This window comes from Bos javanicus, chromosome 29 (assembly GCF_032452875.1).
Source record: "Bos javanicus breed banteng chromosome 29, ARS-OSU_banteng_1.0, whole genome shotgun sequence".
Classification (NCBI taxonomy): domain Eukaryota; kingdom Metazoa; phylum Chordata; class Mammalia; order Artiodactyla; family Bovidae; genus Bos; species Bos javanicus.
Window position 1 is genome coordinate 24,977,975 of NC_083896.1, and position 22,592 is coordinate 25,000,566.

The 22,592-nt window shown below is 42.8% G+C and overlaps 1 pseudogene; it reads right to left on the reverse strand.

Annotated features, from left to right (window-relative positions):
• LOC133240935 (uncharacterized) overlaps nt 1-20,734 on the reverse strand; it is a 56,346-nt pseudogene extending 35,612 nt beyond the window's left edge.
• Between the last annotated feature and the right edge of the window lie 1,858 nt (nt 20,735-22,592).

Consider the following 22,592-nt stretch of genomic DNA (forward strand, 5'->3'; position numbering starts at 1 on the left):
TTTGTCCTTCATACCTCTCAAGTCCCACTCTTGTGGTCCAGCTCCCTGGTCCCTGGGGTCTAATCACCTCTGCTCTAACTAGCCCAACCAAATGCCATGTTCCAAACAGGACATCCTTATCATTCCAAAACAATGGGTATAATAATCTACAGTGAAAAAAAAAAAATCAGACCATGGTTGTTTTTGGGGGTGGGGAGGGAACCAACTGGGAATCGGTACAAGAGAACTTTTTAAGGATTATGGATATGGTGAACATATTGATAGGAATCTGATGTGCAAGGATATTTGCATTTGCCAGAAGAGATCAAACTTTAACTAAACATAAGGTCTCCACATATCACCATATATAAATTATTTCTCAACCAAAAATAGTAAAAAATTAAAAAGCAAACCTGCTTATAATAAATTTAGAAGAAAAATGAAAGTCCTTCGGTCAGTTCAGAGTTTCTCACCTTTGACACTATTGACATTTTGGGCCAGAAAGTGCTTTGAGGGGGGCCGTCCTGCACGTTGAATAGTAGCATTCTTGGCTTCTTCCACCAGATGCCAGCAGCATTCTCCTGGCACCTCCTACTCCCCAAATGTGTGACAACTAAGAACATCTCCAGACATTGCCAAATGTCCCCTGGAGGGAAAAATCAGCTCCTGGTCACAGGTTATCATACCTGAGTTATTTAATACATAGTGCTTATCCATGGCCAACCCATGCAGTGACTTGTATACACTATGACAAGCTTTGGAGAGCCAACTGAGAGGGACTTGCAGAGGAATCTTTCTCTTAAAGGGAAAAAAAAATAGGGACTTCCCTGATGGTGCATTGGATAAGAATCTGGGAAGATTTCACCTGTCGAGGAGCAACTGAGCCCCTCTGCCACAACCACTGAGCCCAAGAGTTACAACTACTAAAGCCTGCATGCCGAGAGTCTGTGCTCAGCAACAAGAGAAGCCACCGCAATGAGAAGCCCTCCCACCTCAATTAGAAGCCTGCAAGAGTAGCCCTGGCTCGTGGTAACTAGAGAAAAAACCTGTGCAAAGCAATGAGACCCAGTGCACCCTTAAATAAATAAATAAGTAAAAGGGAAAAAATAACTTGTTGCCAGGGATGTGGGCATGATCTGATGGTTCTCTGCTTTTCCGTTCTTGTTGTAAAAAGAAAAAGAAGCATAAAATTAGAATAGGCAGTAGTATTAGCATTAACTATTTTAGCAGTGGTTGTGGGGGTAGAGATAATAATATCACCACCAATGACAACATAAATACCAATGACAACTAACATTTACATGTTATATATTTTAAGTCCTTTAAAAATCCACTAATTTCTCTGTAACAATATTCCTTTGAGAAAGTTAGATGTGATATCAATTTCTCCACTTGATAAAATCAGGGGGCAAAGGTGAAGTGACTACCCAAGGTCATGGTGAATTAAAAGAACAGCTGGAGCCACAACCTTGGTCTCGTGGAGGCGGGATCCACATCAGAGAAAACTGTGTGCCTGGGAGGAAATAAGCAATCAATTAGTCCCTGAAGGGCTGGCTCTGCAGACCCAAATTAATCTATGTGAATAATGAACAATAAGTTTTCTTTGGAAACTACAGCCACGGAAGATTTTCCTTTTTGGTATGATGTCAGAGACGGGGGCAGAGGTGGCACATCCCAAGTGGCACTAGTGGTAAAGAACCCATCTGCCAACGCAGGAGACACAAGAGATGCGGGTTCAATCCCTGAGTTGGGAAGATCGTCTGGAGGAGGGCATGCCAATTAGATGACATTCTGGGAAAAGCAAAACTATGGGAGACAATAATAAGATCACTGGTTACCTGGGCTGGGTAGGGGAAAAAGATAACTAGGCAGAGCACAGGGGACTTTTAGGGCAGTGAAAATACTCTGTATAGCATTGCAATTATGAATATGTGTTATTATACATTAGTCCAAACCCACAGAATGCACAATATCAGGGAGTGAACACTAAGGTAAACTATGGACTTGGATGATTATCATGTATCAATGTAGAGTCATTGTTGGCAAAAGTGTACCATTTTGGTAAGTGTTTTTGATAATGGGAGAGGTTATTCATATATATATACTTTCTCCTCAGTTTTGTTGTAAAACTAAAACTGTTCTGGGAAAAAAAGGCTTAAAAAAAAAAAAAAGAACTTTTGGAGGCTCACCCTTCTTAATAGGAGATGAGGGAGTACAGATCACAAAGAAGGGGATCCTAGGCTGGTTGGCAGCCACAACACAGCTGACTTGTCCAGAACATCCTTTCCCCTCTCTGCTGTATTAAGCTCTTGTTCCTGGATGTTCCTAAGTAACAAGGGAATTTTCTCATTGTTGTTCTGGACACAGTCAAGGGAAGGGACAGTGAAAGTAACCTTCACTGAGCACCTACCACAGGCATTTCTTTTATAGCAAGACGCTTTCATTATAAAATTTGGAATTAACCATGAAGTCAATTAGAAACTAGGATTTTCCCTGCTATTGTTTTAAAAGTATCTCCATCTGGAACTTGTAGAAATAGAAGTATTTTGAGCCAACAGGGCAGCTTCATTTGAATGGCTTGGGGCTTTATTCAGCACAACAATGGAAGATGAGGGACTAAAGGTGGAAAGAATGGGTAAGAAGCACTGAAGATAGTGTCTATGGGTCTACAAGAAGAAGGCTCTTTATTCTTGAGCAGAGGACGGAAGTAATCAAAGCTGGCTTTGCTAAGTAATGTTCATAGCAACATTTAAAATTTCCATTATTGAAATGTCTGCAGGAAAAATAACTTTTGACAGTGAAAATCTGAAACTCTTGAATCCTTAGTCCCCTTTGGTCCATTCGGTTTTTATAATGCAGTTTCTTAAAAAGATAACACTGATCCCACTGACACACCCACAATACACAACAAACCAGGCCGTGCAAAGCAGGTACTTCCTGAATAGATGGACTTAGTCAAAATAGGCTGCAAATGGCTTGAGTTTTGGCAATGAAATTACTCTGTTTCTCTGTGGAATGGCAAAGAGACCTGAGATTATCTTCCCAAACACCCATGAACAGAACCTATCTATGTATTTTCTGAAACAATGATCTTCTTGGACCAGAATGTGAACCAAGGCGGACTGTCCACTTGGGGAAGATGGCCTGTTCCTCCTCTGAGCCTCATCCTATCACCTGAGCCAAGAGCTAAGTCCCCTACAGCAAGTGCCAGGAGAGGGACTTGAAAGTAGGTGGCGTTTGGCCGGGAACAGTTAAACGTCTTGAGTGAACAGGCCCTGCTTCGACTACCAACCCGTTCCATCCAGAAAGCAGCCCTGGGAGCCCAGAGGGGGCTTTCTCTGCTGACTTCTCACACACCCTTCTTTCAAATGAATTTAAAGCTTTTCTTGTCCAAATCCCCACAGAAGGAAAAAAAAAAAAAAAAGAGTAACCACTCTGTAGTTTTTCTACTATTATGCAAATAGATTAATCAGGCAATGTTCCTGTGAGAATTAATTTATGTTTGAATCCAATGAGGCCTGGATGCTTGCTAACTGAACCCCCCCACCAAACCATGGCCAAAGCCTCAGCTAGGTAGCACCTCATATTATTCCTTTGACGAGATGTGAACTGACACGAACACTATGGCTCCCTTTCAATCCGATTACCCCGTTACCTCACATCAATGCTACCCCAGCCATCAGATTCTGGCGTCTTTCCTTTCACCGGCCCCAGGAACAACGGACAACTCCTCCTGGATAAACAAGCATCCACGCTACCACCTCGTACCCCCGCTCTTAACCCATCATCCTCGTTCAATGGGCTCTATTCGACAAGGTATTCTATTTTGTTTGTAGGAATCAAGGACTGAAAAACAGTTCAAAATCAGGCCTGGCTGGGGCTGTTCATTCAAAGCTGCCCTTTCACACAATCAGTCGCTGAGAGCCCCTGCGAGCAACACCCCTGAAGTAGCCACCCTTTAAAGGACGTCCTTCCCTTGGGACGCTACCCGCCCCCCCACCTCCGCTTCATCTCCCTCCCTGGCTTCTTCTGAACTCTTTTTAAAACACACAAGAAGCAAATAGCAGCACAGGTTTCCCTAGGCTTGCGTGACCTGAAGCTCAGTCAAAATGAACCTAACACTTTATACCATACCTTCGTACTAAACTCATGTTGACAACCACTAAATTCTTCCCATTGCTCTGCATGGAAACTTGCAAAAAAAACCCAAAAAAACATTCATTTCTCTCCCTGCCCCCCAACCCCAAACTCTGCCCGTTTAAAAAGCTTGGCTAAACAATCCACCAGGTGGGGGGAAAGCTTTTCTATGTGGGCAGCTAAGTTTCTGGAGCCCATACCTTGGAAATTAGATTAACAGGCGAAATGTGAATAACAAGGACCAAAACGCCTCCCCTCCCTTCATGCTTTCTACCATTTAGAGCACTTAACCCAGAGCAAAATATCTTGAATGGTGACAGTAAAAAAAAAATATGGATTTGTGAATTGTTCTATGCTGAAAATGGAAATGAGAGAGGATGAAAACAAGCCAGCTTTATTTTTTAGAAAGCAACACCAAGCGATTGTCGCACTTGGTTTTTTGAGAGAGGGGCAGAAGTTATACATGATCATAAATTTGCACTGTTGGTATGTTGATCAGCTTTGCAGTTAATTGGCTTCAATACTCTCTAATTCCTTTCAAACTTTCAAAGCTAGAGGACAGTGACCCCACAGTAATTCTTATCTTCCTGAATTGAGGAAGTTAGGGCTAACTTCTGTAACCACGATCCCTCTACAGGCTCTGATTTTGAGAAATCCTTTAAGACATATTCTAACTAAACACATGTATCAAGAAGCTACTCACTTTGAGAAATAAGCAGTAAGAATTGAAGCAAATGAACATTCCCTCAGAACACTTACCTACAAGGAAAATTATTGGTTTTGCCAAATACCATTTATACTTTTTTCCAAAGCAACTTTCTTTCTGTTTATACCAAAGGAGAACATCTCTGTTTTCACATAAAATAGACTTCCATTTCTTTTTTTCCAGTTTTTTTTTTTTTTTAATATTTATGTATTTATTTGGATGCTCCAGGTCTTAGTTGTAGTAGGTGGGATCTAGTTCTCCGACCAGGGATCGAACCCTGGCCCCTGCATTGGGAGCACAAAGTCCTAGCAGGGAAATCCTTAAAATACATTTCCATTTAAAAGTTAAAGAGGCATTGAGGGAATGTGTTAGATTTTGGTCATTGATTTTCACTAGAAGAGACATTGTCTTTCTCTTTCATCTGAACATTGGTGTCTTTTCCAAATGTCTAAAATGTACTGCTTAGGGTCTGCCAAATAGATCTAGCAGCTATTTCAGAAATGTTGCCTCATACCATATTTTGACTCAAAAATAAGTGCAACTGCTTTCTTCCCTTCCCTTGGTCTAACTGTTCACCATTCATTCAACAAACAATCCTTCCATATCTACTGACTAGGAGATGTAGCACTTGGTTTTTTGAGAGAGGGGCAGAAGTAGGTTCTAAGTGGGATTCAGAGTGACCAGTGTGATTAAAATCCTCACCTGACATCCTTCCTATAACTACCATTTGGGGCCACTAGAACCTTCTCCTGAAAGCTCAGCTCTATTCAGTCCTGCCTCTTAACAGGAAATATCTAGGAAACTTCATGCATGAGCTTCAGGAACTCAGTCTCCCCATTGCTGTTGCCTTCTGCATGTGATGAAGGTTTCCAGGCTACCTTAAGAGACCCCTTGCCCCCGAAGTTCCCATATGATTCCTCAGGCCCTTCCCAGATCACCTGACTGCCCAGAACATAGGATATGCCTTCCTCTAACCTAGTGATCTTTAGCCAGGGGGGCAATTTAACAGTGTCTGGAGACATTTTTCTCTGTCTGGGAAGGAAGAATACACTACAGGTATCTAATGGGTGGAAAGTGAAAGTATGAGTCACTCAGTCGTCCGACTCTTTGCGACCCCATGGACTGTAGCCCACCAGGCTCCTCTGTCCATGGGATTCTCCAGGCAAGAATACTGGGTTAGGTTACCATTCCTTTCTCCAGGGCATCTTCCCAACCCAGGGACTGAACTTGCATCTCCTGCATTGCAGGCAGATTCTTTACCATCTGAGCCACTCAGTTCAGTTTAGTCACTCAGTCTTGTCTCTTTGTGACCCCATGAACTGCAGCACGCCAGGCTTCCCTGTCTGTCAATTCCCAGAGCTTGCTCAAACTCATGTCCATTGAGTCGGTAATGCCATCCAACCATCTCATCCTCTGTCATCCCCTTCTTCTCCTGCCTTCAATCATTCCCAGCGTCTGAGCCACTAGAGGGTAGCAATTCTGCTAACCATCTTACAATGTACCACACAGCCCCCGCAACAAAAACTGAGGTTCAGAAATCTGGCTCTAAACAGCCATAGACAGCACAGACAGACATACTTTGGATCAGACCACCCTGGTCCAAATCTGCCTCTGCCAGTAAATTAAACGCATGATATCCTACAAGCTACTTTATACTTCTGAGCCTCAATGTCTTTGTCTGTAAAATGGACTTGTTATGAGAAGATAAGGAAATAATACGTACATAAAGCATTAGCACAGTAGTCACTAAATGGAAGGCATAATTTTTGTTGCAACTGTCTTATCTTTCCTAGAAATGCACCCCAATATCCAATCCCCTGATTCCTGTTATTTAATGACAAACTTTTTTTCTGTGAGCTTTCTCCTGGTAGCTCTCATAGTTCTCAAACCACAGATGCCATATGGAACATGGGTCTACAACTTCTGCCACCAGGTCCTGGAAGGCAATGTTAATTAAGAGCAGACAACTTTCCCAGGCTGCTCAGAGAGGATCTCATCTTATTATTATTATTATTTTTTGGTTGCACCCCGAAGCATGTGGGATCTTAGTTTTCTGACCAGGGACCAAACGTGTGCCCCTGCAGTGGACGTGCAGAGTCTTAACCACTGGACCACCAGGGAAGTCCCCAGACATGATCTTAAAGTCCTTCTCTACGTAGTAGTTTAAATGCAACTATCAATCAGTTGTACTATATGCACACGTACTGTATTTGCCACCTTTCATTAATATGTTACCTCACCAAACAGAGGTTACCTCTTGCTAGAAATAGTAAGCTCCTTATCACTGGAAGTGCTTAAGTAAAGTTACCATAAAAGGGATTTTATTTTTAACATGTATGGCATTTTACACATGTTTGAATTACCATCTTAGAAGCCTGGGATCTGCACACCAGATCTGCAGCCTCTATGCCCAAAAAGCAAGGTACAAGGAAGGTATTTTGATGGATACAGTAGTCACAATAGGATAAATTCTCTGATAAACCCAAAATCTTATAAGAAAAGCTTATTTCTTACTTTTGGCACTGTCCAATATAAGATGGGTGGCACTCCTCCAAGCCATGACTCAGGGGTCTAGGTTCATTCCATACTGTATCCCTGCCACTCCAACATATGGCCGTCATGTCCCAGTGGAAGGAAAAGTGAAAACGATTGTACATGAGAAACTTCGTATGCCAAGACTGGAAGTGATCCCATCACTTCTGCCAGCATCCCACTGCTAGACCAGAGTCCATGGCTCCATCCAACTGTCAGGAAAGCTAGGAAATGTGGTCTGTGTGCTCACAATGAGAAGAATGGATATTGGTGCCCACTGGCAGTATCAGTGGTGGTCAGCAAAAAATTTTTAAAACAGGAGAAAGACTAGTAACTGGCAGCTAGGAGTACTCATCATGGGTCTAGCTTTTGGTAAGGCACATTTTAAACACTTTGCTTTATTTGACACAAAGCAATAGACACTGTTGCCTATATAAAGCCACACCCCTTTTCCTTTGCCAATTAGTATTTTCTTTGTTCAGAAATCTAACACCCATGTATTTCCAGGAATCTAGGAAGATGACCCTTGATCCATTTGATTAAAAAAAAAATGGTAATTCCATTTTTCTTGCTATTGACTGGCTTAGATTTGAGCACCTGGCACTATTCTGGCCAATGAGACCACAGTAGACATCCTCCAAGGTGGGCTTCTGGAAAAGACTTTTTTTTTCCTGCTGATAAAAGGAGAGGGAAGACAATAAGTGGACTCTCCTTCTGCAGGGTGTTGTCATCTTCACGTTGATGTCTGGAACTGGGCAGCCATTCGACACTGTGAAGCAGCCAGCAAAAGAGATCAGTCAACACACTGAAGATGGCAGAGCAGAGAAAAAGAACCTGGATTTTGATGACATATATGAGAAAACAAATTAACAGACTCTGGATCTGTTATACTTCTGGAATTCTTTAATGAAATAATAATTTTTCCTTGTAGTTGACTCTATTTTTGGATGAGTCTTTTTGCTAAAGCAGCCAAAATCATCCCAACAGAGGTGATATGTGCTAAGTACTTTATATTTACACTCTCCAAAATGGAGCCAGTGGAGAACTAAAGTTCATCTATATCTATCTCCTTTTGTCAGAGCAGAGAGGAACTAGAGCTCCCCTCACTCTGGGTCCCTTACCCTCACAAAGTTCACTTTTTTGAAATCTAATATCTACTTCTATGAATAAAGTAAGTGTTGGAACTACTGCTTCTGTTTCTTGAGATGACTGTGAAGATGAGTTGATACATAAGCACTTCAAGCAATACCTGAGATTCTGTAGATGCTAAATAGGTGCTCATATCATCATTATTATTATCAAACATAAATACAAAGAATCATAAGAGACTACTGCATGCCAATGTAGTAGTAGTATACTACTACTACTATATGCCAATAAAATGGACAAGCTAAAGAAATTAACAAATTCCTAGAAAGGTACAACCTTCAAAGACTGAATCAGAAAGAAATAGAAAATATGAACAGACCAATCACAAGCATGGAAATGGAAACCGTGATTAAAAATCTTTCAAGAAACCAAAGTCCAGGACCAGATGGCTTCTCGGATGATTACTATCAAACATTTAGGGAACAGTTATCACATACCCTTCTAAAACTGTTTCAGAAAATTGCAGAGGAAGAAACAGTCCCAAGCTCATTTTATGAGGCCACGATTACCCTGATAGCAAAACCAGATAAAGATATCACAAAAAAAGAAAATTTCAGGCCAATATCTCTGATGAACATAGACACAAAAATCCTCAACAAAAATGCTAGCAAACCAAACCCAACAACACATTAAAAGGATCATACACCACGATCAAGTGGGAATTATCCCAGAGGGGCAAGGATTCTTCATTACACATAAATCAATCAATGTGTTACACCATATTAACAAATTGATGAATAAAAAGCATATGATAATCTCAATAGATACAGAAAAAGCTTTTGACAAAATTCAATATCCATTTATGATAAAAACTCTCCAGAAAGTGGGCATAGAGGGAACGTACCTCAACATAATAAAGGCCATACATGACAAACCCACAGCAAAAACATCATTCTCAAGTGTGAAAAATTGAAAGCATTTCCTCCAAGATCAGGAACAAGACAAGGATATCCACTCTCTCCATTATTATTCAACATATAATGGTTCTGGAAGTCCTAGTCATGGCAATCAGAGAAGAAAAAGAAAGAAAAGGAATTCAAATTGGAAAAGAAGAAGTAAAACTGTCACTGCTTGCAGATGACATGATACTATACATAGAAAATCCTAAAGATGCTACTAGAAACCTACTGGAGCTTATCAGTGAATTTGGTAAAGTTGCAGGATACAAAATTAATACACAGAAATCTCTTGCATGCCTATACACTAACAATAAAAGATCAGAAAGAAAAATTAAGGGAATAATCTCATTTATCACCTCATCAAAAAGAATAAAATTCATAGTAATAAACCTACCTAAGGAGCCAAAGACCTGTACTCAGAAAACTATAAGATACTGATGAAAGAAATAAAAGGTGGCACAAACAGATGGATACACCATGTCCTTGGATTGGAATAATCAGTATTATGAAAATGACTATATTACCCCAAGCAATCTACAGATTCAGTGCAATCCCCAATTGCCAATGGCATTTTTCATAGAATTAGAACAAAAAATTTACAATTCGTATGAAAACTCAAAGGACCATGAATAGCCAATGCAATCTTGAGAAAGAAAAATAGAGCTGGAGGAATTAGGCTCCCTGACTTCAGACTACATTACAAACTAAAGTAATCAAAACACTATGGTACTGGCACAAAAAAGGAAATACAGGTCAGTGGAACAGGATAGATAGAAAGTCCAGAGAGAAACTCATGCATCTATGGTCACCTGACCTATGCCGAAGGAGGCAAGAATATACAATGGAGAAATGACAGTCTCTTCAATAACTGTTGCTGAGAAAACGGAATAGCTACATGTAAATGAATGAAATAAGAATACTCTCTAACATAATACACAAAAATAAACTTGAAATGGATTAAACACCTAAGTGTAAGACGAGATACTATAAAACTCTTAGAGGAAAACAGGCAGAACATTCTTTGACATAAACTGTAGCAAGACCTTCTTCAACCAATCTCCTAGACTAATGAAAAAAAAAAAAAAAAAGCAAATGGGACCTAACTAAACTTAAAAGCTTTTGCACAACAAAGGAAACTATAAAGAAAACAAAAAGGTAAACCTCCAAATGGGAGAAAATATTTGCAAATGAAGCAAAATATATAAATAGCTCATGTCACTCAATATTTTTTAAAAAATAGCACAATCAAAAAGTGGGAGGAAAATCTAATAGACATTTCTCCAAAGAAGACATCCAGATGGCCAAGAGAGGCAAATGAAAAGATCTTCAACATCACTAATTATTTGAGAAATGCAAGTCAAAACTACAATGAGGTATCACCTCATCCTGGTCAGAAAGGCCACCATCAAAAACTCTATAAACAAAAAATGCTGGAGAGAGTGTGGAGAAAAGGGAACCCTTCTACACTGTTGATGGGATGTAAATTGGTGCAGCCACTATGGAGAATAGTATGGAGGTTCCTTAAACTAAAACTAGGGCTACCATATGATCCAGCAGCCACACTTTTGGGGCATATATCTGGAGAAAATCATAATTTGAAAATATACATGCATCCCAAGGTTTACTGCAGCACTTACTTACAATAGCCAGGACATGGAAGCAATCTAAATGTCCATCAACAGAGAAACTGATAAAGAAGATGTCATAATATATGCCCTGGAATATTAAGTCATAAAAAGGAATGAAATAATGCCATTTTCAGTAACACACGATGGACCTAGAGATGATCATACTGAGTGAAGTAAGTCAGACAGAGAAAAACAAATATATGATATCATTTATATGTGAACTCTAAAACAAAAAGGGTACAGATGAACTTATATACAAAATAGACATAGAGCTACAGATGTAGAAAACAAACATCTGGTCACCAGGAGTAAGAGGTGGGGAGGGATAAATTGGAAGATTGGGACTAACGCATACACACTACGGTATATAAAATAGATGACTAATAAGGACCTACTGTATAGCACAGAGAACTCTACTCAATACTCTAGAGTGGCCTCTATGGGAAAAGAACCTAAAAATGAGTGGACAGATACACATGTATGGGCTTCCCCGGTGGCTCAGCAGTTAAGAATCTGCCTGCAATGCAGGAGATGCGGTTTCGATCCCTGAGTCGGGAAGATCCCTTGGAAGAGGGCACAGCAACCCACTCCAGTATTCTTGCCTGGAGAAGCCCAAGGACAGAAGAGCCTGGTGAGCTTCAGGCCATAGGGTTGCAAAGAGTCGGACACTGCTGAATGACTGAGCATGCACGCCTGCATGCATATGTAATCTGATTCACTTTGCTGTACATCTGAAACTAACACAACACTGTCAATCAGTTATACTCTAATAAAATTGTTTAAATTTGTGTTCAAATTTTAATTTAATTTTTATTTTTATTTAAATTCTTTATGTATTTAGCTAATTTGAATTTAAATAGTCCCACATGGCTGGTGGCTACTGAATTGGACAGGGTACTCTAGTTCTACACTCTGACTTTCTTTTCTGATAAGTTGGACATCTCTGCATCTTCTCTGAACTTCCTGCTTTCTTTTAACTCCCTTTCCACCATAATTAACCAATTCTGATGCCCATACCTGTGTTGACTTTCTGTCTTATGTCAGCAGATTTTATACCTAAGACATAAAGATTAGCTGACAGGCACCAGTTTTTAAAGCAATTTTTTGCTTTCTGAACAACAGAATTTCTCTTAGTGATGAGTTCATTAACATATATATTTATATTAATACATACATATTTGTGTATATATTAATATATATATACATATTTATATAACATAAATATTTATACTTCCCTAAGGTCTGGGTGGGGATGTGCCAGAGCATTCATTACTTACACTGCAAAAATTAAACATTTACTTAATTTAATGCTGTGAGATCAAGAGTTAGTGTATTTGTGTTCATCTGAGCTTGGTTCCTGTGCTGTGGAAGTTGACTCTCTGTAAACGTAGTCAATTAAGCATATTAGCTAGTAATATCTAATAATGACTAACAATGCCAGTAGAAGTCATCAGCTAATCATTCAAATAAGCAAAGAGAACTGCCCTAGGAGTTATAGATGAAAATCACACAGTCTTTGAGAAAACCTGGGAGCTATCCCATTTGGTTACCATCTAGAGAACCCAACAACACAAAATGAAGAGCTAATAATTAGACTTTAGAAGAGGTTAGACGGAGAAGGCACTGGAACCCCACTCCAGTACTCTTGCCTGGAAAATCCCATGGACAGAGGAGCCTGGTAGGCTGCAGTCCATGGGGTCACGAAGAGTCAGACACGACTGAGCGACTTCACTTTCACTTTTCACTTTCATGCATTGGAGAAGGAAATGGCAACCCACTCCAGTGTTCTTGCCTGGAGAATCCCAGGGACGGCGGAGCCTGGTGAGCTGCCGTCTATGGGGTCGCACAGAGTCGGACACAACTGAAGCGACTTAGCAGCAGCAGCAGCAGCAGCAGAAGAGGTTAGAAGAGAGATCAGTGAACTAACCACACTGAATTTTAAGCAGGAAAAGGCCCTTTGAAATGAGGCAGGTGAGTGCTCACGGAACTTGAAGATTTTATCACTCTGCACATATTCTCTGAATGCCTGCCACGTGCCAGGCATTAGGACACAGAGTCAAAGAACATGGTGCCTACCCTCAAGGAGTTCATGGTCTACAGGAGAAACAAACCCACAAATTACTCCAACAGGTATAGTTGCCAGCAAATAAAAATTCAGAATATCCAGTTAAATTTGAATTTCTGATAAACAATTTTTAGTATAAGTGTATCCCACACAATATTTGGGACATACTTGCACTAAAATAATATTTGCTTGAGATTCAAATGTAACTGTACCTCCAATACTTTTTTTCTGGCAACTCTAAATAGAGGGTAATAAATGCAGTAATAAAGGTGTTAGGTACTACAAGAAAATATCCAAGGGGCATGGACCTCAGAGTACATCAGAGGAGGATCACAGAGGAGGTGAAGCTCAAGCCAAATCTTTCCCAATGAATGGAAGTCAGCCAGGTGATGAGAGTCTAGAAGGATCCTCAAGCCCAAAGGCACTGTGGTTTGTGAGAGTGGGACATACTTAGGCAAGTGCTCAGTAGGGACAAAATAAGTAATGAGTAAAATTTCAGTAACTGTCTGGGGAAGAGCCGAAGGCAGAACCCAGAGTAATGCTACCATCTAAGGGCTTAGAGGAGAAAATGAGAGTTCATGAACAGAGCAAGAAGGAACAGTCTGAGGAGGAAAAAAGAAGATCATGAAGCCAGAAGGGAGAGGTCCTCAGTGACAAATACTGAGGCCACACTGAATAAGAAAAGATCATTGACTGCCAGCAGGGAGGGCATCAGGGACACCGACAAATCCACCTCAGTGGAATGGAGTGGCGGCAGGTGAAGAAAGGTCATAGGGGTGGCAAGAATGGAAGGAAGCAAGATTAGGCATTACTCTCAGAAAGTCTGGTTGTAAAAGAAGTACCATGCTTCAACCTGAACAAACAGGGAGCTCAAACTGAGCCCTGAACTTTAGAGATGGCCCCAGTCTGGCTTCCTTCCAGCTCCACCCATGTCCACATGACCAAGGGGACAAGCTCACCCACAGCCTATATGCTCCCTTCTAGGGTCTGGAATTCATTGTCCAAATGGAACCAAATCTCTTTTCAAAGCCGACACAAGTCTTTTCCTAGGTCTATCTTCCCATGGGTGGACGATGTCACTAGGGTGCCTCTCCCTGAACCTGAGACATGAACCACATGTCTTTGGAGAGAGGTGCAGGGGGTGTGGATATGCGGACCAGGGGTGCAGACTCTGGGGTGCAGGACCTTCCTGATGTAGGATGGAGTCAGAGTGGGAAATGAAGTAGGGTGGGCCACAGGCTTCCATCTATAGTTTTGTCTCAGGCCTCACAAAAGTTAGAGGAAGTCTGTAAGGAGATATAATTAAAAATGGATATAAGGCCAAGGGAGGGTCCTTTTGAAAAAGCACAGTTTGAAAGAACCTGTGGTGAAGGGGAGATTGAAACTATAGACAGAAAGGACAATGAAGAACAAGGTTCAGTCAGGAGTTCGGCAGCAAGCATTTCCAATGAAGGAGCCACTTACAGAAGTGCAGACAGGGTTAAGGGAATAAGCAAGAGGTACTACTGCACCCAAAGCCTAGCAACAGTGTGAAGCCATTATATCCCATTATATCCTTATGTCTGAAAGGTCAGGAGGTCGACAAGACAATATTGCCAGGGCTTGGTGAACTTGGGAGCTGCAGTTACAGTTACTCACAAAAATGCAACAAAAACCAAGAAGGGAGTGGGAGGAAGAAATATCCCAACCTTTCTCTGCTATCCTTGAGTTGGTGCCATTGGCTCCCACTAACTGAAACCGTTCTGTTTCTGTCCTTTATTGTGTCCATCTTTGCATGAAATGTTCCCTTGGATCTCTAATTTTCTCGAAGAAATCTCTAATCTTTCCCATTCTATTGTTTTCCTCTATCTCTTTGCATTGTTCAATTAGGAAGGCTTTCTTATCTCTTCTTGCTATACTTTGGAACTCTGCATTCAAACAGGTATATCTTTCCTTTTCTCCTTTGCCTTTTGCTTCTCTTCTTTTTTCAGCTATTTGTAAGGCCTCCTCAGACAGCCATTTTGCCTTTTTGCAGTTCTTTTTCTTGGGGATGGTTTCGATCACCACCTCCTGTACAATGTCACGAACCTCCGACCATAGTTCTTCAAGCACTCTATCAGAGCTAATCCCTTGAAACCTAACAGATGCAGAAGATATTAAGAAGAGGTGGCAAGAATACACAAACTATACAAAAAAGATCTTAATGACCCAGATAACCACAATAGTGTGATCACTCACCTAGAGCCAGACATCTTGAGTCTTAGGAAGCATGACCATGAACAAAGCTAGTGGAGGTGATGGAATTCCAGCTGAGCTATTTCAAATCCTAAAAGATGATGCTGTGAAAGTGCTGCACTCAGTATGCCAGCAAATATGGAAAACTCAGTAGTGGCCACAGGACTGGAAAAGATCAGTTTTCATTCCAATCCCAAAGAAGGGCAATGCCAAAGAATGTTCAAACCACTGCACAATGCGTTCGTTTCACATGCTAGCAAAGTAATGCTCAAAATTCTCCAAGCTAGGCTTCAACAGTATGTGAACTGAGAATTTCAAGATATTCAAGCTGGATTTAGAAAAGGCAGAAGAACCAGAGATAAAATTGCCAACCATTGGATCATAGAAAAAGCAAGGGAATTCCAGAAAAACATCTACTTCTGCTTTATTGAGTACACTAAAACCTTTGATTGTGTGAATCACAACAAACTGTGGAAAATTCTGAAAGAGATGGGAATACCAGACCACCTTACCTGCCTCCTGAGAAACCTGTATGCAGGTCAAGAAGCAGCATTTAGAACTGGACATGGAACAATGGACTGGTTCAAAATTGAGAAAGGAGTATGTCAAGGCTGTATATTGTCACTTTACTTATTTAACTTGAATGCAGAGTACATCATGTGAAATGCCAGCACAAGCTGGAATCAAGATTGCCAGGAGCAATACCAATAACCTCAGATACACAGATGATACCACACTTATGGCAGAAAGTGAAGAGGAATAAAAGCCTCTTGATGAAGGTTAAAGAGGAAAGTGGAAAAGCTGACTTAAAACTCAACATTCAAAACATGAAGATCATGGCATCTGGTCCCATCACATCATGGCAAACAGATGGGGAAACAATGGAAACAGTGACAGACTTTATTTTCTTGGACTCCAAAATCACTGCAGATGGTGACTGCAGTTATGAAATAAAAAAGACGCTTGTTCCTTGAAAGAAAAGCAATGACAAATCTAGACAGTGTATTAAGAAGCAGAGACATTACTTTGCCAACAAAGGTCCATCTAGTCAAACCTATGGTTTTTCCAGTAGTCATGTATGGAAGTGAGAATTGGCCCATAAAGAAGACCGAGTGCGGAAGAATTGATGCTTTTGAGCTGTGGTGTTGGAGAAGACTCTTGAGAGTCCCTTGGACAGCAAGATCAAACAAATCAATCCTAAAGGAAATCAGTCCTGAATATTCATTTGAAGGACTGATGCTGAAGCTAAAGCTCCAATACTCCAATACTTAGGCCACCTGATATGAAGAGTCGACTCATTAGAAAAGACCCTGATACTGGGAAAGATTGAAGGCAGGAGGAGAAGAGGACAACAAAGGATGAGATGGTTGGATGGCATCACTGACTCAATAGACATGAGTTTGACCAAGCTCTGGGAGTTGGTGATGGACAGGGAAGCCTGGTGTGCTGCAGTCCATGGGTTGCAAAGAGTTGGACATGACTGAGTGACTGAACAATAACAAATGAAACCAACCAGCAAGATACCTAGATTCATTTTGCTAGTCTCTTAGGGCAAAAGCAGAGGGAGAAGGAGTAGGAGGTAGATTTGGAAGGGCAAACAGGGATTAAATAATCAATATTTATTTATTAAATAACTAATATTTATTTATTAAATAACTAATTCTAAGGAGGCAGGAGATGTGAATAGAATGGAGAGTAAACCAGGGGGAAGGAAATGGAAGGCATTTCTGTCTGATGACTATCTTCTCTCTGCAGTTGGAGGGGAAAGTTGGTCATGGAGGAGGGTGAGCAGGCTAGAGAATGTTCTGATTTTCCTCCGGCAGGTGGCAGCTGCCAGTTAGGCCCTTGTGCAATATAGGTAATACCTAAAGTAAGACTATTTTCCTCCATCCCTTCCCCATGTAAGAGGAATGTCACATTCTCTCATGCCTCCCTCCAACTTCCCTAAACTGATTGAGCAGAACTGCAGAGCAAGCAAAAGTCTTGGGGGTACTTTTCCTTCTCCCTTTCCTGCAATAACCTGTAAACCACCTCAGCCTCAGGCAAGTAAACCTCCAGCAACGTAAGAGTCCCACAAACTACAGAATACTTCCCTCTTAAGTATTGACTCATGGTTCCAACAGCTTCTCTATCTGACAGTTCCCTCCTCTGACCAAAGCAAGACTCCCTATTTGTCAGAAGAAAAATAATTTTTAAAATTAACTTTCACATTATAAAGAACTGGAAGTCTTACCTCTAATCCTCCCATGGACATATAGATTTAAAAAAAAAAAAAAAAAGACCTCTTTCCCCCAAGGGGCAGTCTCTAAATTTCAAAGATGAGTTGAAGAGTTCAAAACGTTTAGCCAAGGATGTTCCCTCTCCTCCCCCTGCCCCCACCTTCTCTAACCAGCTGGCCCTAGATCTACAATGACTCCGCTTCCTTCTATACTTGAGAACACAGCTTCTGATTTTTTAACATGAAGAGAGAAAAAAGAAAGGAGAAAGTGAAGCAAGATTCTGGTTTAGGAAAGAGAGTCTCAATCCATTGGCAAAAATCTTTGTCCCTTGTTCTTAAACGTTGGACTAAGGTTTAATATTAAGGCAACAAGCTCCCCAGAGGGAGAGAGAGCTTGAAAGATTGGTGCAAACCAGGCAGCATCTATTTCTCACAGCCACTCCACATAAACAAGACCCGTCTTCTCAGAGTCCTCTGTTCTCCAAGTGCGTGTAGTGGAGGGCAATCCCGTTCACTTTTCTGGGATCTGCCACCCAACCAACTAAACCTCCAACTCCCTCGGGGCCACCTCCACCCATCCCACCCCACCCCACCCCCAACACAAACCCAGCCTCCCCAAGAGGCACCTGCTCCCCAGCCATGAGTCCTTGGGCCTGGAAGGAAGAACAGAGTACATTTCATATTCTCTCTCTTCTCTGTCCCACCATTGACAAAAGTGGCCCTTTCAGGTCCAGAGAGAAAGATCCTGTATGATTTTCTACCCGGTGTGCCTGTAGGCCAACTTCAGCCTCTTTATCCAGAAAGATTCTGGGACAGGAAGTCAATAGTTCAGCTTGAGATAAGGAGAAAGAGGTGGGGGGGTGGGGACGCTAGGGTGGGGGCTGTGAGGAAATGGTTCATGGAGAGGGGGGCGCAAGGAGTAATTAGGCTGAAATATGCACCGCCCAGGACCCAGGAGCCAAGCCAGGGAGGGTCACCTCCTGGTTTACCCCTGGCGTTGGGGCACACCTCTTTGCAGAATCAGGGTAGAAGAGAAGTGTGCACTGGGAGCCACTAGGGTGAGATCGTGGGTGGGGTGCAAGGGCCCATTAGCCTAAGGGCTCTTAGAGGATCTCCAGATCAGAGACCTGAGGAGCAGAAGCCAAGTCGATCTGCCCTACAGCCTCTAGCTCCCTCCACGATTCTTCCCTCCCCTCAGGCCTTGCCCCTGGTGCCCGGAAATGCAGTCTATGCAGTCTCCCGGGTCCTCCCTGCAGAGCTGAGGCCTGCAGTGGGGTGACAAAGAGCAGAGTTTTTAAACCTTAGAAGATCAGACATGAAAGGGACCTTAGAAAGCTTTCTAAGGCAATCACTGGTTTCCCACACAGGGACACCTAGGCCCAGGAGACAAGGACTTTCCCCCAAGACACACAGTAAAGTGAAACGGATCCAAATGTAAGTTAAAAGGATATTTAACCCCGCTGTCTTCTGAGAGCCAGTTAATCAAGGAAAGGCAAAAGCAATTTACTTTTAATGGGGGTGGGGGGAGGAGACATCAGCTTTGAAAAGAAGCATTATAAAATTAATTTCCGAGACAAGGAGGTTGGAGTAATGGAGAGAAAAAGCACTCAAGGCTCAGCTCACCAAAATTTCATTTTCATTATCTTGAATGGGCACAGATCGCCTCTGTCAACATTTCATGGTGCTACTATGGCTTGGCTGCAGGGCCCAAGTAGAGAGTTAAACTCCCGCCAAGCCGGGCCTGAGCACAGCTCTGTTCTAAAGAGATCCCCTTTCTTTGGGTTTGGAAAAAAAAAAAAGAAAACACACACACACACAAAAAAAACCCACAAAAAAACACAACACACAGTTAACCACCTGTCAGGGCTGAGGATACAATGAGGCTCTTGGAAAAAGAGCTTTTCATGCATGCGTAATATATTTGTTCAGCTATTCACTTAATGAAGCTGATAAATGTGATGCAAGACAATAGTCAAGTTAATCTATTTAGTAAAATGTTTTTGAGACTTTCAGGCTACGTTAAGGAGGGGAGCATTCAGCAACATTTTCATTTAAATGCGCTCATCTCCCCTCTTAGGCTGCACAAGGGGGTTCAGGCAATCTAAGTGAATATAATTTCTTATAAATGTGTCTTTAATGGGTTTAATTCACCCTTGCCAGCTGTTTTGGGGGCTATTTTGTAAGAGCAAAACAAACCTTTCGGGCTTGGAAAGCTAGTTAAAATTAGTTTCGGTCAGCGAGGCCAAGCTATATTTCCTGCAAACCATCTGCTTGATTGGCACAATAGAAGGATTTTCAAGGAAAACGGGGGAGAGTGTGTGTGAAAGGAATGAAGGGTGGGGGGAGACGCTAGAAAGGGCTGGGGCAGCCGGTAGCTCCTTGTGGCCTATTCTGAAGGTGAACCCCTTAGAGGTGTCTTAATAGAGCGACTCGCCTAAAGAGCTGGGGCGGCAGGAAAGCTCTTTCAGCCCGAGCCTCGCTGCTCTCCTCCTTTGCCTCGCCCGTCAGCTCCTCCTTTTGCCCCGGGGCTCTAGAAGCCAGGAGGCGGGTGCTGATTCCGATGCCGCCGCAGCCCGCCAGCCCGCCAACTTGCAAAGCGCTCTTGGTTGGTAGCTCCCGTTGGGAGCTCCACGGCTTTGAACTCTGGCAAAAAGTGTGAACTTGGGGTCCCAGTCTTCCCGAAGCCACGTTCGTTGTCTTTTAGGAGGGCAAGGAATCTGAAGTCACTCTTTACTTTGCAGACCCTTCACCTCCCCACTGGTGGCCTGTGCCTACCCGGGCTGGCGCTCGCGGTGAGACCCACTTTGGAGAGGGCGCGCAGCGGCCAGAGAGCTCCGAGCGTGGGGTAGGGACCGCCCTCTCTCCATGGCCCCCGGGAGTAGGGGTGGGGTGGAAACCCCAGACGGGTTCCAGGAGTCCTTTCTGCCTGCCCAGGGAGGCTCGGACAGCTTTGGCCAGGAGGCCCCGGGAGCCCCGGCTCCCTCTGCCGAGGCCTCCCCAGGCGAGCGGTGCGCCCGCGGCACAGACGAGGGCCTTCACCCCAATCCGAGCCTCCGATTCTCTCTTTTCCCCAGAAAGAGAAACAGACAGAAAACCCCGTTCTGGGAGAGAGGATGCAAATGACTTCTCTGAAATAAACTCGAAGATAACGACATTACAATGAATGGCAGGACGCACAAAACCCCGTGGGCCCAGGTCAAACGGCATTAGTCACAGGTCTTAGACGCAGCGCCACGCCGCACCGCGCAGCCCCCTAGGCTATGGCGGAGTTTGAAAAGACGCGTTCAAGGAGATCACTTCAAGTAAGATCCTTTCGTCTGATTTCTTGCTTCCTTGGGATTTACTTTGCCTTTTCACGGGCGCCAGCCCTCACCCCGCCCTCACTTTTCCTCTTTGGCGCCTTAGGGATGCTTTAGGAAGCTATGGAGATGGAGGCCGAGAACACGTGGATCGCAGCAAGGGGTTGACCCACCTTCCAAAAAGTGTCAGGCCCCCCTTTTTAAAAGAAGAAACGTTAGTAGTAGTCAGTCTAGTGGGAGGCAGAATGGTCAGTGTGTGTGTGTGTGTGTGTGTGTGTGTAAGGGTGGGGATCAAGGAGCGGCTCTACCGGCACGATACTAATTGTAAAAACTACACCAGGGAAATATTAATACCCCAGATGGAGAAGAAGTTTAGAGAAGGGGGGAGGTTAGGAAGGCCCTAGACGGGCTTTGAGTCCTTTCTTCCCTCAGAACAAAATCCTGCAAAAGTAGACTGTCTCCAGTAGGCTGCAGTCAGAAAAGCTCTAGCTCTGAGCCCTCTTACTTGATGAGAAACCCAACACGGGGGTATGGAAGGAAGAAGGGAAGGAACACAGGAGAAGAGGAGGAAAGGACTAGAATGAAGAAGAGGAGAAAAAGAAGAGAGGTGGGAGGGAACGCACAAACCAGAGCTGTTCTTTCTGCTTCCAGAAAGCAGTTGGTAGGAGGGATGATATGGAATGAAAACTTTGTGACAATGTGAGAGCACAGATGTTCAAATACTTTAAACCCTTTTCTCCCCTATTTATGGCAAAATTTCTAAAAGAGGAACATTTGAAGTTTTTCAAATATGTCTCTCTTTCAATTCCAGGGGATTCCAGTTAACTTCAGCAATGCATTTTCCCTATTTAAGTAGCCATTTATTTAAAAGATGCTGTTTCCTGAGTGGTTTTCCACCTCCTGCTCCCCAGAATGCGTCTATAAACAGCCTTGGGCTCAGAAACTCCATACTTGTGTCCTCTTGGAGCATTAATTCGGCTCCAAGCCCAACTCTAAATAACTTTTTAATTTGAATCAAGGGAGAGCTTTAGCGGGCTCTATTTCTGGTTTAATGTGATATAAATCACAGATGCACTTTTATTGAATGGTTAAAGCAGCGACATGGAGATCATTAACACAAAACGCCCTGAACAAAACCATCGAGAGAAATAAAGCTGGTTAATAAGATTTTTGAGAAAGCTTTGTGTTAAAAAGCAAAAAGGAAAACCAGCTGAAGGTGACAGTTAGTTCATGGTTAATAGGATCAGGGCGGCCTGGCGGGGCTGCACACTTCTCTTTGGGGAGGTTCAGCCACACTAAAGAAATGAATGGGACATTTAACACATCTGTTATCTAGCCGAGGAACGGAATTGAGACTCAGCACCACCCCAGCCCCAACCCAGAGGAAAGCCAAGTGCGGTCTACAGGAAGATTCTGATTTGAGGTACCAAATGAAGTAAGAATCGTCTTTCCTGGTGTGGACCAACATTTTTGGGGACCTCACCCTTCGCTCTGTTTTCACTCATTTGTACATTGCCATTGTTAAGAAGCAGCAAAACTATGCCCTGGGAAGTGCTGGCAATGGGTAGGACCCTCTCAGGACAAATTCCAAACTTCTGCTGCTGTGGTTTTAAAAGTCCATGCTGTGAGTTTCAAGCGAAACTGCCAAGGGCTCCTAGAGGTTGGGAAAGAGCCAGCGGAGCACCCAGAGCCTTCAGGTCTCCTTGCACAAGGCAGCTTCCAGCAGAGGTAAGCCCTGGGAAATGGAACCCTGCCACCTTGCCCCT